Genomic DNA, 17,192 nt, shown 5'->3' with positions numbered 1-17,192 from the left:
TGCAAGATTTGTAGTGCAATACTGAGAGCCATTTGACTGCAAGATTGAGAAGAACAATGGAAGCACAATATCAATTCAACAAGGGAGTTTAATTGATTTATTTTCATGTTTTGCTGATTTAAATATACTTTCACTGTCATTACAGATTTGGTAATTGAATTTGATTTTATAGTGGTTAAGCTCATTGAATTCGATTAATTATGTTAATTTCTCCCATAATAGATTTGGTGAACCTGACGTGAAACTACATGCATTCTGATATTGATTGCTTTTTGTTGTGTTTTGTAGTTTTTTGTACGAATTTCCGCATCCAAGCCCAGGTTTTTGCATTTGAATACATGTTGTTTCGCATATGCATAGTTCATATTTTGCATTTTCCCTATTCTCGTTTTGCATATGCTCCTTGGGTTTATTGCGTTTGATGTAGGTAAATTCAAGTAACATTTTGTTGAGCAGTTAGTCAAATCTAATACTACAGGGTTGTTTTCATTTGTAATTTAGCACCGAATTAACAGAGAATTTTATAGAATAGGCAAGGGCTAAGTTAAAATGATTCTAACAAAATGGGTCATAGGATAAAGATTAAAAATATAGGATTTTGGTAGAGTAGAACAAAGATGCTTATAAAGACAGTTTCAACAAATCCCGTGAGGGGAGCAATTAATAAACGAACCTAAAGAATAAATCCTATTTGCTCAATACCAAAACCATGTTCTGGCCTACATACAAAAGTATCACATAATCCAGGGAACATATTTAAGGTTTTAATGTTGATTGCAAAGGTTAAAAGTCTTGTTCTGCAGGTTGATTATGGTCTAACAAATAAATCTGTTTAGCTACATCATGTTTCACATTCGTTGAATTGTTGTTTCAAATTCGCCTAATTGTTATTTCACATTCGATGGTCGGTTGTTTCACATAAGCTATTATGGTATATCACATTTGTTATTTTTGCTTTTCACATTCATATATGTAATTTAGTTGTTTATGTTTTGTGTTATTCTCTGTGCTATTAATTTCTTCTTTGCAGCATGTGGTGAATGAGGTATTACAGAGGATATTTTGATTGGTCAAAGACAAATGAAAAACTCTCAAACGACTAGTCATTTTTCATGTAGGGGTAGTATAGATAACTGTCAATTTTTTATAGATTAGCTCACATTTTGGTTGGTGTATAAAATGAACCAATGTTTTATGTGTTTGGAGCGCTAGGCTCATTTGTGTTTAACCCTATTAACGGGCCTACCTCTCGAGAATCCCTTAAGGCCGATTGTGAGGGAGCATAGAACTTATAAATCTTTATCCTTATATCCTTTTTTTGAAGTCCAAAAATGAAAATCCAAAAAAAAAAGAGAGCAGTCATTGCCAAATTCGTCTAAGTCCCGACTTGTGATTGATATTAGTTGAGCGTAAGTCCCCCTTGTATTTCAACATACATAACCAAGGAATCTATCCAACATAAAGTCGCATGTTCACACATATAAACCTTGGAGTTGTCGTGTGGTCTTTCTTTGCAATCTTGGCATACGTAGTGATTTTGTTCAAGAGAGGGTAGAATGTCCTTGACATTTTATTCTAATGTTCGATGAATGATAAAATGTACACCAACAGTTCACAAATTCAAATTTAAATAAAACGTTCTTCTTGCTCATCGTGGGGCCCATTCAAGGTGGCACGAGCTCTAACGTCTTTTCCTTTGTCTTAAATGAAATCGCACCTCCTTAAGTCACACATTTGAGGGGTCAATGGAAGTGATCAAAGATGCTTAACTTGCTGATCTACGAAATCAAAGGAAATCATCAAAATGCTTAAGTCGCTGATCTAGGTAGTCAAACGAAATCATCAAAATGCTTGTCGTTCTAGGCAATCAAAGGAAATAATCAAAATGCTTAAGTTGTTGATCTAGGCAATCAAAGGAAACCATCAAGTCTTAGTTCATGGATTCAACCTTCCCTTGGAATTGATTGATTTCCTTCCTAACTTAATATCGCTTAAGCTCCTTAGCAATACACTCAACAAAATCATGATCTCGTTCAAAATAATGCAATGCAAAAAACCTTAGTTTGTTGATTAAAGGGATCAAAGGAAGTTAAAAACCTTTGGTTGCTGATTTAAGGAAGTGAAATACCTTAGTTCACTCTTTTGAGGTGTCAAAGGAAGTCCTCCAAAATGCATTTTTCATTGTCTTGACCCAGTTGCTTCAAGCCTCTTGTGATAATTTCAACTTCAGCTCCCTTTCCTTAGAATGTTGACCTCTAAAACCAACTTTCCTTAGTCAGATTTGCATTTCATTTCCATTAAAGCAAGCAAAAGATATGAATCATTAACTCTCGAAATGCTGGATGTGAGATTAGCTCAAATTTATTCACTCTAAAAGGATCGCTCCTAGCAAGCTAACTTAACAAACTCTAAAATTGAAAGCAATGGAGGGGGTCCCCATTTGTGATGGGGTGATGTGTGAAATGGTCACAACATCTGGCAACTCCACTAGAGGAATGTTCTTGAATATTTCAAGAATAAGACCCAATCAAAACCTAGAATCTTTGGAAAGTTCTCCTAAGTGAATCAAAAGGTTAGAAAATATAATCGAATAAGAGGAAAGTCTCTGATTGTGCGAAGTCACTTAGTCTCTGACTATCCATGTGTGCAAATGCATTCATTCCTTCTCACGAGATGACTGGGATTTTCAAGTTTCATTGTGAATAGTTACATAGTTCGTCTTAACTTCAAAAGCATCCCAGATAGAGCCTCACTACCATCAAGCATCTATAGTCCCGATGAGATTATTGCTATATTCTCATGAATATTGATCCAGTGCTAGTTAGGTGTCCATAGCCTCGATGGAGTTACTCACATATTCCCAAAGCCAAAACTTTGATATTTCATTTTCGTTCATTTTCTGTTTTCTTTTTCTCATTTTTCTTTTTTCTCATTTTCATTTTCCCATGATTTTGCTTTCTTTTCACATATTTTCCACACTTTGTCTTGTAAGCAATGAAGATCACTAGGGTTTGAGAATTATAATGACACTGAAGCAAGACTTTAGATTTTTCACTAATCACTTCACCTAAAAATCAATATAACCCAGAGTTCATTAGTGTGTAAGATATAGTAATCAAAAGAAGTCAGTATGGAGATACAATAAGTGATTTTCTCCAAGTTAAGTATAAATCCTAGACAAATGATAACGCTAGGAAAGGATCACCTCAAACTCTAAAGAACCTTGTGAGTAATCATCCAGGAAATGAATCAAATATAACAACATAACACCAAAGTGTTCTTGGGTAATATCGCCTTCTCATGTGCGGGTATCCCTCAAACTAAACTAAGGCAAAGCAAACTAGACTAGCTAAGCCAACAAAAAAATGAGTCAAATGACTCAAGGAAAACCGAAACTTTGGCTCAACAAAACAATAAAGAAAAGTGACAAAAGGAAACCTACCCTAAGGTAGATACAACTATTCTAAGACCAACCAAAAGGGAAATCTAACCTAACTATGTACAAGTCCAGCTACTGGATCTAGCCTAAGGTTGGAACTAATGCTTGAGGAATTGTCTGTTGACGGGCAATGAAACATCTTATCCAGTCAATGTCTTTAGCTTAAAAGCATTTTCCCCCAAGATTTTGAAGATTTGGTATGGACCTCTCCATAATTTGTCAAACTTGTCATATTTTCCTTGTTTTTCATGGGCTCTATCCCAATAAAGAACCAAGTCAAAAATCCTAAAAGCCTCGATTTTTGCTTGCTTATCAAACCAATGTTTTACCACTCCTCTGTCTTTTGCAAAGTTGTTCAGTGGTTCATTTCTCTTCTCTTCAACTTGTAGCAGTTGTGATAATTTAAAATCGATCTTCCCCCTCTTGGTACTCCTGCATAAATTTCAAAGTGGGACTTCTTAGTTGGATAGGGAAGACAAGGTCTTGCCCATACATAAGGTGATGAGTGGTTCCCAGGGAATTCTTGATCCTTGTTCTATCAACCCAAAGGGCATACTTGAGTTGTGTGTGCCAATCCTTTGGATTCTTATTTAGTAATTTCTTAATGGCACTTAAGAGATTCTTATTCGTTGACTCTACTAAGCCATTCACCTAAGGGTAATAATTGGATGAAAATTTCAAGGTTATATCATATTTGAAATGCCCAATTAGAAAATTGCAATGTCCCCTTCTTAGTAGTGACCAGTTCAGTTGGTTGTTAGCCTATTTTGGAGGCTCGTAGGCTAGTCGGGAGTAGTAATTAGGGTTTCCTATTTTCTAGGAGGATGCTTTGGCAGTTTTGGTGGCTTGTCTTTTAGAAATTGCAATTCTGATTTTGGATTCCTTCTGAGCTTTTTAGAGAGCTTCGCAAAGATGTGACATGCACCTGAATCTAAGGACCTTTCCGGACTTACTATTTTTAGTAAGTTGCGACGATTGCCCAACATATGGTTAAAATCACTTTGGAGACACTTACTATTTTTAGCAGTGCTATTTTTGGTAGGTTTCAGTGGTCCTATTCAAAGGCTATTTCTGGCAGTGCAGTTTTCAGTACTTTTAACCTTCAACTCACTATGGTAGTGGTTCAACACATCGGAAAAATATTTTTAATATTTTTTAATAAGCGGACGACTTGAAGTAATAAAGTATTATTTTATGTCATAAGGTTTGGGTGATTTATTGTTAAGGAAAAATACTTTATGAAGTGGAATATTAATAAGGAAAGATGGATGCCTTATGGAGAAATAAGTTAATTTTATAATATATTTCACTTATTTACCTTGAACGCCACATTATGATTTTATTGTCATTTTTATAAAGCATATTTGCTTCTATGAGAAGGTTGACTTGGAAAGGAGGGGAAATGAAATGCAAAATTCAAATAAGGTGAAATTAGTTTGCATTCGGGTTTGGCGTCCATTTCGAGGGAATGTGAATTTGAATTTGGAGACATCAAGGTTATAAATAAGTGTGTTGGGATCTTCTTTTAGTATCCATGATTTTTTTCAATGAAGTGCTGCTGAAATTCAGATTGATTGCTTTGAGGAATGCATACCTCCTCGCTGATTCTTGGCTTCTTGCTTGAAAGATAGCAACTAGTTGAGATTGTGAGACTATTCTTTACACTTAAGAAGAGATGGAGTTCATTTCTATTATGAAATTTGATGTTTTCTAATGTGTTTTGGGGTGTTTGTGAGTTTCCAGGTTGCAAGTTGATTGTAGAGATGAAGTGGTTTTTCCATCATAAGTCTAAAGGGGAATTTTTGTTGCATCTGGGTATTCTCTCTTTATTTTCCTTAGGCCTAGGCGATCCCTTATTGCATTTTTTAGAGGTTAATTTGAAGTTTGGACTTTATATTGCAAATCGCCCTTCTGCCTAGGTTGTACCATGTCTGAAGTTGTCTTGGAAGGCATGCATCTATATTTTGACCAATATTGCAGCTCGTTGTTGGTTTTGGTCTGGGCACCTCCTCTCTAGAATTCATTTGCATTCAGTTTCAAGTCTTTCCATTGAGTTTTGGTGGAATAATAAGTATTTTAGTAGGATTTTATGTTGTCGGTCTGTGTTTTTAAGTCTGCTCATGAAGTACATCAGATTTAGAGTTTTGGAGTTTGGGGTTTGTTTCTTGGGTTGAGAGTCTCTTGAAACTTGTGGAGTATATTGAACATTATTTGCAGTTGTTGGACAATGATATCTCTTGATTTGTCATTCATATTATGTATTGTAATGCTGATTAGTATTACATGTTATCAATAAAGCTTGCACCCTAACCAAAGCTATCAACTTCAACAACCTATTGAAACATGGGAACACTTCAAGGTTGCGGGTTACCTAAAAATGAAGTGGACCTCAAGAGTAAGCTGGCTCTCTCTAAGTAATTCACCTAAACTAACACTTCTTGAAGAGGAAATAGTAAGAAAGAATGCATAAAAATGAAACCTATTGTTTAAGGTGATGCACCAAAATGATAATCTGAAATTATACAAACAAAGAAACACACAATAAAGCCATTAATAAAAGACTCTCCTACACAACCCAATAAATAATAATCTTTGCATCAATAGTTCATAAGAAGGCTGAAAATCACAATCCTAAGAGGAGAAAATACTCTTTCTCACTAAAAGACTTATAAGGGTTACCTAAAAATGAAGTGGACCTCCAGAGTAAGCTGGCTCTCTCTAAGTAATTCACCTAAACTAACACTTCTTGCAGAGGAAAGAGTAAGAAAGAATGCATAAAAATGAAACCTATTGTTTAATGTGATGCACCAAAAATGATAATATGAAATTATACAAACAAAGAAACACACAGTAAAGCAAGTAATAAAAGACTCTCCCACACAACCCAATAAATAGTAATCTTTGCATCAATAGTTCATAAGAAGGCTGAAAATCACAGTCCTAAGAGGAGAAAATACTCTTTCTCACAACCTACGACTAATTATTTCATACACACAGCTTATAACCTGCAAATAATTATACTCTTGCATAAAGGTACTAACATGGAATACAGTTCCAAGGACATAAAAACATCACAAGAATCTGTACTAACACTAAGAACCCACAATATTAGAAGAAATGGGAAGGTATGATTTGCTTATTATTGCTAAAAGGTGTTACAAATCTGTATTACTCCTAAAAATGGGTTACAAAATTATCCACTTCTGCAAAAGAACTCAGAAAATCACAATATGCACCAAGTGAACAAGTAAGAACTAACTCCAATAATGAAACTTGGAGATATATATGATTTCCAAAACAGTCAATGAGAAAGAGAGTCCACCTCCTCTTGGGCGAGTAAACACAAAAAACCCACTTTTTAGGGCCTAAAACATGTCTGAAAGGGGATCTGCTTGAGAAAAAAGTCAAGTCACCCTATCTCTTGCCATAAAAGCCCTTAATTGCACATTAAATGGCCCTTAAATATCTCTGAACATGCCTATAATCCCTCATAAATACAAAAAATATCTCTGGCTTTCTAATAAATGCAAATAAGAAAAAAATAAATCTAATAAACTGATTTATAATTTATCACTTTATCAAATATTTTTATTGTTTGATTTGTACATTTAAGTCAGATTTTAATAAATGTAGATAAGAAAGTTATTTATTAAAGTGATAAATAAATTAAATCACTTTAATAAATAACTTTACTATTTAATTTATTTTAACCTTATGTTATATTTTCCTAATAAATAATACTTATTAAGTGATTTTCAATTTATCACTTAATAAGCATTAATTATTAGGAAAATATTTATCAAGTGATAAATTAAAAATCACTTAATAAAGTATTACAAATATAATAAAAAGGGAGATGCAACAAATATATTCGACCACCCCTTAGAACTTTCACGAGGTATTAGCAAGGAAGAAGAAAATAAATGAAAAGAAAGGCAAAAAATAAAGGCCTAAGTCTTTCACGAGCATGTTAGGATAAATGAAACCCTAAATCGAAGCATTTCATTTGGCATTCGATAGCTTCACTTGGAAGCTTTCATGGGTGTCGCCAAGGGATTTGGAGGTTCGCTTTGCACCATTTTTTGGTTGATTCTGAGTGATCTCCATTGGAATTTCTGCATGAAATGCATGGTAAGTCGCAGAAATTGGGATTTCGACCTCCATTTTTTTTATTTGAAAGTGAACTTGGGCCTCTAAGGCCACGACTTTGACTGATTTTATGCATCTTTTTATGTGCATCTCATTTTGTCTGTGAAAATCTACTCTCTCTGGCTTTTACCTAGAGCTTTGGCGCCATGAGAATCTTTTGAGAGTTGGAATGGCCTTTTTTGGATATGATTTTTTTTTTTTGTAGATTTTCACTCCATTAATGGCCACTTCAAGGTTGTTGATTTTAAAATCCATTTTGAGCTTCAAGGGAACACTTTTGCTTTCTGTGTGTTTTTTTCTCAACTCGAGCTTCATTCTTTCTCTATTTTGTCTCTTGACTCCTTTGGCCTAAAGGTTGTGTGTTGGGTTTTGTGAAGGTTGCAATGAATCCTTATGGCTAACTATATGCTTTTTTTCAGTGTTGCTTGACTCAGGATAACCCATCTTTGGTTTGCAACAGTCGTAATGAGTTTATTCAATGTACCTCTTGGCATTATGACTATAGCATACATTGTTGTTTTTTGCTTTCATCTGTGATTTAACCATAAAGCCCTTGTTTTGTGACACATGAGATTGATCAAGACTGCTCTTATATTCAACAAAACTTTCATTTTGTTTATAAATCATTATCTTTTTAGTAACTTGTAGCTTTTGTTTCTCTTCACCTACCATGGTTGCTTCTTCATGAAGTTTATGTGCCAAGGATTGCTACTTTATTTATGATTGTGTTGAATGATCAAAACATTCATTGTTGCATTTGCTTCTACCTTTATCACTATATTTGGACTGCCAAAATCCCTTTAAAGTTGATTCTCTTGTTGTTTGGCAAGGATATTGTTGAAAGTTTGCAGCACTGAAAAATATCTTTATAGGACTATTTTGATTGCTGTAACTATTCTCTTCATTGGGATTAAAATGGACAATCATTTTGATAGTGAAAGTACCACTTTATTATCTCTCAACTGCTCTTTATTGAAGACCTTATCAGCACATGCATTGTAGTGTGAAGGTTGTCTTGTGACCATAATTCAACTTACATTGCCAAGTCCTTATTTACTACTCAAGAATTTTATGACTGCACCTTATGACTGGGACACTTTTCTTTTGCTAGTGAACTAAGTCACTGTGTTGGGGCTATCATGGCTACTCCTACTTGGCACTTTATGTTTCATAGCAGCAAATCTGAGATTTCATTATGACTGTTGGTAATTGTTGTGCATTGTCCTCCTGATTTTTCATTGTCCTTTGCATGGACTGTGCTATGTTTCTTTTGTCACAGACTTGGGCATTTTATGTTGCTCTATGTATTGCTTATCTACTATGTTTGTAGCTTGTCTTATTATTGACTTTGGTTTGTATGCATTCATATGAATTAAAAGTGGAGAACCAACCTTTACTCCTCAGTATCAAATGAAATCCCTCTAAGCATGTATTTCCCTCATTTCTAGAACTTTGCTTTCCACACTATCATTATTGATGCACTTTCATGTCACTGTAGATTGTATTATGCATCTTGCTAGAGGCTGGAATCTTTGTTATGATGATTGTGCAATTTGATATAATTACAAGAATATTGATCTCAACCCTTGTGGGAGCCCATTTTACTCCACATGTTGTACTCATTATGATAAAATGTTCTAGTAATGAATACGACACCTCTATTTGTGTAGTGAAGAAATATGTTAGATAAAAACAATGAAGTTCTGATTTGTTCTTCTGTTTTCCTCTCTGATTCATAGCTGATATGATGCATTATGAAAGTAGACTATCCATATATTCATGATGTGTAAGATTAGATTTGGAATCTTGAGCTTCTAACACAATCTCTTTCCTCTCCTTGCAAGTATTCTTGGATGGTGAAGCCAACTCGTACCAAAGATGCAACACTCACATGTGGGATTCGTCATTCTAGGAAATGAAGGATCCCTTCTCTTTTCTTATGCTTAATTTTCACATGCATTGTTTTTCTTTCATAATGCATTTTTTTCAGTTATTCCCATGGCTTGTGTGGGATATTGTACCTTTGATATTCATGAATAAAGAAAGCAATATTTTATGCAAAGTTGTAAACTCTTGTTTTTTGAAAACACTTGCATTGAATCCATTATTCATTTGATAACATCTCTATTGTATAAGAACTTGAGCATAATTAGATGTGTACTTTTAAACCTTCAATGCAAATGCTGCCCCAACTCTACCTGATTGAGTTGGAAGCAAAATCTAGGTAACGGTACTAACAACAAACTTAATTTTGAATTGTTTCACAACACCCATTGAATAAGTAGAAGAGGCTGGATTCGCCACCTATCTTTTATTTCATTGTACTCCTATCCTCCCATTGAATAAGTGGTTGAGTAGATAGTTTGTTGTTTCTAGTCCTCCCGCTGAATAAGTGGTTGAGTGATTGTCTTGTTTTACTTTTGTTCCCTTGGATTTGTAATTGGCTGGTTACACTGCCAAATAGTTGTTAGATTCTAGTATTTCTTTATCCCACTAAAAATTGGAAGTGGCTGGTCCAACTACCAATATATATTTCTCTTTGTATTTTTATCATGCTAACGCTAATGGGTGAATTTGTGGTGTTAAAAATTTGAAAAAGAAGTGTGGGGGACATTTCTGGTGTAGGAGCACCTAATAGGCCTTCATGCGTTAATGAGGCCATGATGAAATATACTAAGGGGTTTGAGTTAATTTTATGTAATAAGGTAAATCATGACCATTCTTGACGTAATAAGTGTCTTTTAGGTCATTAGATAGGCTTTTGAGTCATAATGAGGTCATATTGACAAGATTGTCAAAAATTGTCAAGATATCACAAATGTGTGTAAATGGGTATAGTATGGATTTATATGATGTATCAAGGTGTTTTAAACCTATTTAGACCTATTTGAGTCATTTTTGGGTCATGGAAATCTTTGATTAGGTCTAGGTTCCATTTGAGCAAAAAATGTCAAAGTTGACAAAAAAGTTGTCAAATGAAATTTGCATTTTTGGAGGTAATTATGTGTTGGTTTGTCAAAATAAGTTGAAATGGTGGTTGTAACCATTTTGAAGGATTAGAGGAAATTATAAAGGTCTATCCACATTCAATGTAAGGTTGGTTGCCATGTATTGAGGAAGAATATCAATAAAAGTTGAGATTTCCTGTACTTTCTTGTGTGTTTCAGACGCGACAGTCTGATATCAATTATTTTTCTTATTGACAACTTATTTATTTTCATTAAAAATAAATTGAGGATGGGAGAGGGGTGAATCCCCAGTAGTTTTTTTTTTTTTTTTTCATTCCTTTTCATCAAGTTTTGTGAGAGATCTAACAAATTTTGTGAAACATTGTCAAAACCCTACTAGGGTAAACAATGAGAATATAAAATGTATTACACTTCTATTCCACGTTGATCAAAGGCCTAATCTTGGTGGAATGGAGGGAGCTTGTATGTATTTATTTTTTACTTTGCTTGCAAGAATCCATGAATGATTTTGACACGTGTGAAGGGGTTGGAAGGGTGACTGTTATAGTGTTCTAGACTGTGAACAATAGAGCAATATTGGAGTTTTGATGGTGTTGAATGGTAAGGATGGGTTGAAAATTTGTTTGAAGACATGGTAGAGTGTGAGGAGAGTAAGAGAACAATTATCAGTGGTTGCAAGACAAGGGAAGTGAACCAAATACCCAAGTTTTATGATTGTCCTAGAATTTGCTTTGTGATTGATACAATTTGACAGTAAACAATATCTTGTGTTTGTATGAATGAATGCTGGTTGGTTTGTGGTTGGAGTTTGGTGAGTGTTTAAGGAGACCCTAGGAGTCAATAGGAGCCTTTGGAGGCATTGAGGAGTGGGAAGAAATCCTAAATAAATAACTGTCCAAAACATGACATGACTATCCTAAAACATACTAGGACTGCTACATATATCAGTGAGACAAGATTTGTTGTTGAATAAGAGTTGGATGAGGGTAGGTGTTGAGTTGAGAGTAAGGAAGGATTGAGAAGAGTTTACCACCTTTCTGAATAGCATTAAGAGTGTTGTTAGGAAGTGAGTAATCCTTGTAGACGTGATTGTCCCTACATGGAGTTGGACTGTCCTGAAGACAGTAAATATGCAATAAATGTTGTTGAATCTCTTAGGGTGGATTGGGGGGGGGGGGTGTAGAAAGGAGTTTTGGTCAATAAATAAGAGGCTTCAATGGTTCCATGATGTACTTGGTTTGGGGTGCTTATTCCACATTGTGAGTTGTCATTGGTGGAAGAGTGGAGGTCCTACTTAGGAGCAATCTAGGTTGAGTTATCACAAAAGGGTTTGAAGGTATATGAATGCTTTAGAGCATGGATGTGGGTTCAAGATGGTTGAATATGTATGGAGGAATGTGTGTGAGTGGTTGGATAAGGGTTCGAGGAGATTGAGTGTGTTTGGGCTATTGCTTGTGAGTGAATTAGGAGCCTTATGAAGAGACTTATGGGGTTATGGAGGAGTAAGAACCTATTGAATAGGTAAGCCGGGAGAAATAAATCTCCCTAATGTGGTTAAGTGTGTGGATTCTCTGCATCAAAGTGGTAGTAGAGCTAGCAAGTAGATCAAGTGGATATTGAGAGGTTGAAGGAGTTGACGCCATCATGCAGGAGGTTGAAGAAATGAGAGCAAGGTATGCCAAGTTGAAGGAGATGACTCAGAGACAATCCATATTCAGGACAAATTGCAAATGCCAAGGCAAGGTATGCAGGATGATTATTGACAATATTTCATTTGATAACATAGTTTCAGTGGAAATGGTTGAAAAGTTGAATTTGCCAAGGAAACCTCATGAAACACCCTACAAAGCATATTGGGTGAATGATGATTAGTGGGTTGATGTTAGAGAACAAGCATTTGTGCATTTCAATATTGGTTCATATCATGATATTGTTTTTTGTGATGTTATGACTTTGAAGGATTGTCATTTGATCTTGGGTAAAGTTTGGCACTTTGATAGATTTGCATTACATGATGGTAGGAAGAATACATATACCATTGAAAAAGGGGAATTTATTTGTGTTGATTTCATTGCAGGATGTTGAGGCATCAATGAAGGTGACAAGGATAGGGTTGATTGGAAGAAAAGAGTTCCTAATGCATGAAAAAAATGGAGATGAAGATAAGGCACAAGTAAGAGTTTGTTTAATGAAGGATGATGGTGTTTTGGAGCAGACAACCATGAAGAATGAAGAGATTTGTGACAAGAAGATGCTTGGGACAAAGATCCTAACAAGGAAAGAGGATAAGGACATGAGAAAAGACAGTAAGTTGCAGCATTGGGATAGTGCCGACACAAAGGAATAAATGAATTGTATACTGAATGGACAAGAAGGCAAGGTGCAACAGATAGTTGATGAAGAGGATAGTGAACCAATTGGCAAGGAGATTCTAAAAACTGAGATCAAAGTAAAGGATAAAGGTATTAAAGATGACATCAAATAAACAAGTCTTGAAGGGCTTGAAGATGGTAAGAAGATCATGATTGGGACTGTGTCGTGTCCATTGAAGATGAAAAAAGAAATAGGACAACAAGGTGCCACAATGACAGTGGGTTATGAGGCTAAAGATATAACGATCAAGGTGGATAATAAGTTGGAAATGAGTAAGGAGGAGTGCCAAGTGGAATGACATGTAATGGAGAAGAAGTTGGTTGAAGTAAACCAAGACGAGATCATGACAAGTAGAGGTAATGAGATTGAGAAAGAGATGGAAGTTGTAGTCACCATGAAGGTTGAAGATGAGCATGTAAAGACTGAGAAAAGTGGTATAATGAGGAAAGAGACTAAGACTGAAAAGTTGATAGTGATGGGCCATGAGAAAGTTAAAGAGTGTGTGTGGTCTCCAAGTGAGATGGAAAAGAGAGGATATGTTGATGTCAAGGCAGTGAGTTGTCTTTGGTTGGTAAGATTAGTTGTGATTTAGATGCATACTATTCTAACAATGATTCCAAGCATAAGGAAGTTGGTAATGGTTGCGAGGAGGAAAGTTAAGAGGCAAACAGTGAAAGGAGCTTGTTGTGGCTTCTTGATTTTGTTGATTTTGCTGATGAATTCTAAACCAAAGGTAAAAATGAAAGAAGACACTCAAAGTGCAGATTGTTTTGTCATGAAGGAAGTTAAAGGATAGATTGGAAGTAGATGTAAGAAGGCAAATAAGAGTTTAGAGGTGTAGATCCAAGTTGATAGAGCAAGCATGAAGGATCCAATTAGTCAAGCAATAATGAAAATAAAAGAAGAGGATATGTAAAAGCCTAAAGTGAAGATGAGACCATTTCAAGGACAAAGAGGAGCATCTAATCAAGTTTGTTTTGTAGGTACAACAGTTCCAAGAGACTTGGAAAGATTTCAAGGTTGGGTGTATGGTGCAGGAGCACCTAATAGGCCTTCATGCCTTCATGAGGCCATGATGTAATATCATAAGGTTTTTGAGTTAATTTTATGTAATAAGGTCAATCATGACCATTTTTGATGTAGTAAGTGTCTTTGAGGTCATTAGATAGGGTTTTGAGTCATAATGAGGTCATATTGACAAGATTGTCAAAAATTGTCAAGATATCACAAATGTGTGTAAATGGGTATAGTATGGAGTTATATGATGTATCAAGGTGTTTTAAACCTATTTAGACCTAAATGAGTCATTTTTGGGTCATGGAAGTCTTTGATGAGGTCTAGGTTCCATTTGAGCAAAAATTGTCAAAGTTGACAAAAAAGTTGTGAAGCAAAATTTGCATTTTTTGAGGTAATTATGTGTTGGTTTGTCAAAATAAGTTGAAATGGTGGTTGTAACCATTTTGAAGGCTTGGAGGATATTATAAAGGTATGCCCACGTTCAATGTAAGGTTGGTTTCCATGTATTGAGGAAGAATATCAATAAAAGTTGAGATTTCCTGCACTTTCTTGTATGTATTTGTGAATCCCTAGTAGTTTTATTTTTGTTTTATTCCTTTTCATCAAGTTTTGTGAGAGATCTAACAAATTTTGTAAAACACTATCAAAACCCTACTAGGGTAAATAGTGAGAATATAAAATGTATTACACATCCATTCCATGTTGATCAAAGGCCTAATCTTGGTGGAATGGAGGGAACTTGTATGTATTTTGTTTTTACTTTTCTTGCAGGAATCCAAGAAAGATTTTGGCACGTGTGAAGGGGTTGGAAGGGTGATTGTTATAGTGTTTTAGACTATGAACAATAGAGAAGTGTTGGAGTTTTGATGGTGTTGAATGGTAAGGAGGTTTTGGAAAGTTGTTTGAAGACATGGTAGAGTGTGAGGAGAGTCTAAGAACAAGTTCTCAGTGGTTTCAAGCTAAGGGAAGTGAACCAAATACTCAAGTTTTATGACTGTCCCATAATTTGCTTTGTGATTGATATAATTTGACAGTAAACAATAACTTGTGTTTGTATGAATTAATTTTGGTTGGTTTGTGGTTGGAGTTTGGTGAGTGTTTGAGAGACCCTAGGAGTCAATAGGAGCCTTTGGAGGCATTGAGGAGTGGGAAGAAAGCCTAAATAAATGACTGTCCTAAAACATACTAGGACTTCTACATATATCAGTGAGACAAGATTTGTTGTTGAAAAAGAGTTGGATGAGGGTAGGTGTTGAGTTGAGAGTAAGGAAGGATTGAGAAGAGTTTACCACCTTTATGAAGAGCATTAGGAGTATTTTTAGGAAGTGAGTAATTCTTGTAGACATGACTGTCCCTAAATGGAGTTGGACAGTCCTAAAGACAATAAATATGCAATAAATGTTGTTGAATCCCTTAGGGTGGAGGGGGGGGGGAGTGTAGAAAGGATTTTTGGTCAAGAAAGAAGAGGCTTCAAGGGTTCCATGACGTACTTGGTTTGGGGTGCTTATTCCACATTGTGAGTTGGCATTGGTGGAAGAGTGGTGGTCCTACTTGGGAGAAATCTAGGTTGAGTGATCACAAAAGTGTTTGAAGGTATATGGATGCTTTAGAGAATGGATGTGGGTTCAAGATGGTTGAATATGTATGGAGGAATGTGTTTGAGTTGTTGGATAAGGGTTTGAGTAGATTGGGTGTGTTTGGGCTATTGTAGCCTTGTAAGTGGATTAGGAGCCTTGTGAAGGGACTTATGGAGTTATGGAGGAGTAACAACCTATTGAATAGGTAAGTTGGGAGAAATAAATCTCCCTAATGTGGTTAAGTGTGTGGATGCTCTACATAAATTTCAAACATCTGAGTGATGTGAAGGTAGGAACGTTATCACAAAGGCAATTTGGTGACAACATATTTTTCAAGAAAAATGATAACAATCTCAATAGTGCAAGACTTGAGAACTATTGTTAAAGTGTGGTCATTGATGTTAATTTGTTTTCAATGTTCATACTTTAGTTGATATGCTTTGATGATTGATCATCTAGTTCAATCTGTGTGGCGGTTTGAGAGTGCTTTTACCGGTCGGTTGCACTCAGTTTGATCATTGTATTCTCCTACTTCAGGTTGTGACACTTGTATATATTTTGTGTGGACTGTTGTTTCTAAGTGTATAGAGAATGTTTGCGGAAGCAATTTGAGAATTTGCATATTCTGATTTAGTTTTTTGTACGTCGGTATTTCCTTAGTATGCGTTTCTTTTATCATCATCTTCGATGTGAATGGTTCCTATGTGGCATTTTTTTCATAGGCATTTTTTTTCTCTTATGGACGTGTCAAGTCCTGGAGAAAAGGGATTATTATTTGGGGTGTTTTTACCAGAGTTGTTTTTTATTAGCCGTAGAAGTTTTCTGGTAAAAAAGGAGAGGAATATCTTCAGTTTTGAGAGTGCTGCATTTGTGGGCGTTTTTCTTTCATCATCTTCTGTGCGTTTTGTGGTTGGTTTTGATAGTCTTCCTGGGTGTTTATTATTTGTATCGTCGCTTGGGTTATTGATAACAAACATTTTGTTACAAACTATCGCATGTGTGTAATATGCATGTATTCCAGATTTCGACTTCTCCCTGTCCAGTTTTTTTTCAGCTTGTTCATCGCTTTCGCAGTGCTAATGATTCTTTATCTTAGTTTGTGTAACGAGCATACAAATATGTGTTATGAATTTTTGTATGGGAGTTGATTCGAAATATTTTCTGGCATTTTTTTTATGATCGACATATTTTTTCTCTGTGTGGATTCACATTACTAGTGGTGAAATCTAATTGTATCTTTAATTCTGACTTTTCCTTTTTGCCAGAAATTTTTTTAATGCCTAAATCGCTCCGCTGATTTTGACATGCCTAGTTTTATTGAGTGCAAAACTTGGTAAAACAATTGTATGAAGGGTCTAGTTACACAAAAGAAATATACGATTCTTTTTTGTGTTGAGGATTTGAATATTTTGTTGATTAAGTGGCATAAAAAATTTGAATTAGAAGTGGGCTTATCATATACATGGTGGAGTGGTAAAGTGAGTAAGTTGATTCTATTCAGCCGCCTAATAGTTGGGAGTTGAAGCCTATGACTGCGACTGAAAGTAACAAGGGGAAACTTTTTGCAAAATGGAATGTGTATAGACAGTCAGTGACTGAAGCGTACGTTGAGCTGAGGGAAATGTTTTGTTTGTGCAGTGATGATGTGCTATGTATATTTGAAACAAG

This window comes from Cryptomeria japonica, chromosome 7 (assembly GCF_030272615.1).
Source record: "Cryptomeria japonica chromosome 7, Sugi_1.0, whole genome shotgun sequence".
Lineage (NCBI taxonomy): Eukaryota > Viridiplantae > Streptophyta > Pinopsida > Cupressales > Cupressaceae > Cryptomeria > Cryptomeria japonica.
The sequence above is the reverse complement of the archived record's forward strand: the minus strand, read 5'-3'. Positions refer to the sequence as shown.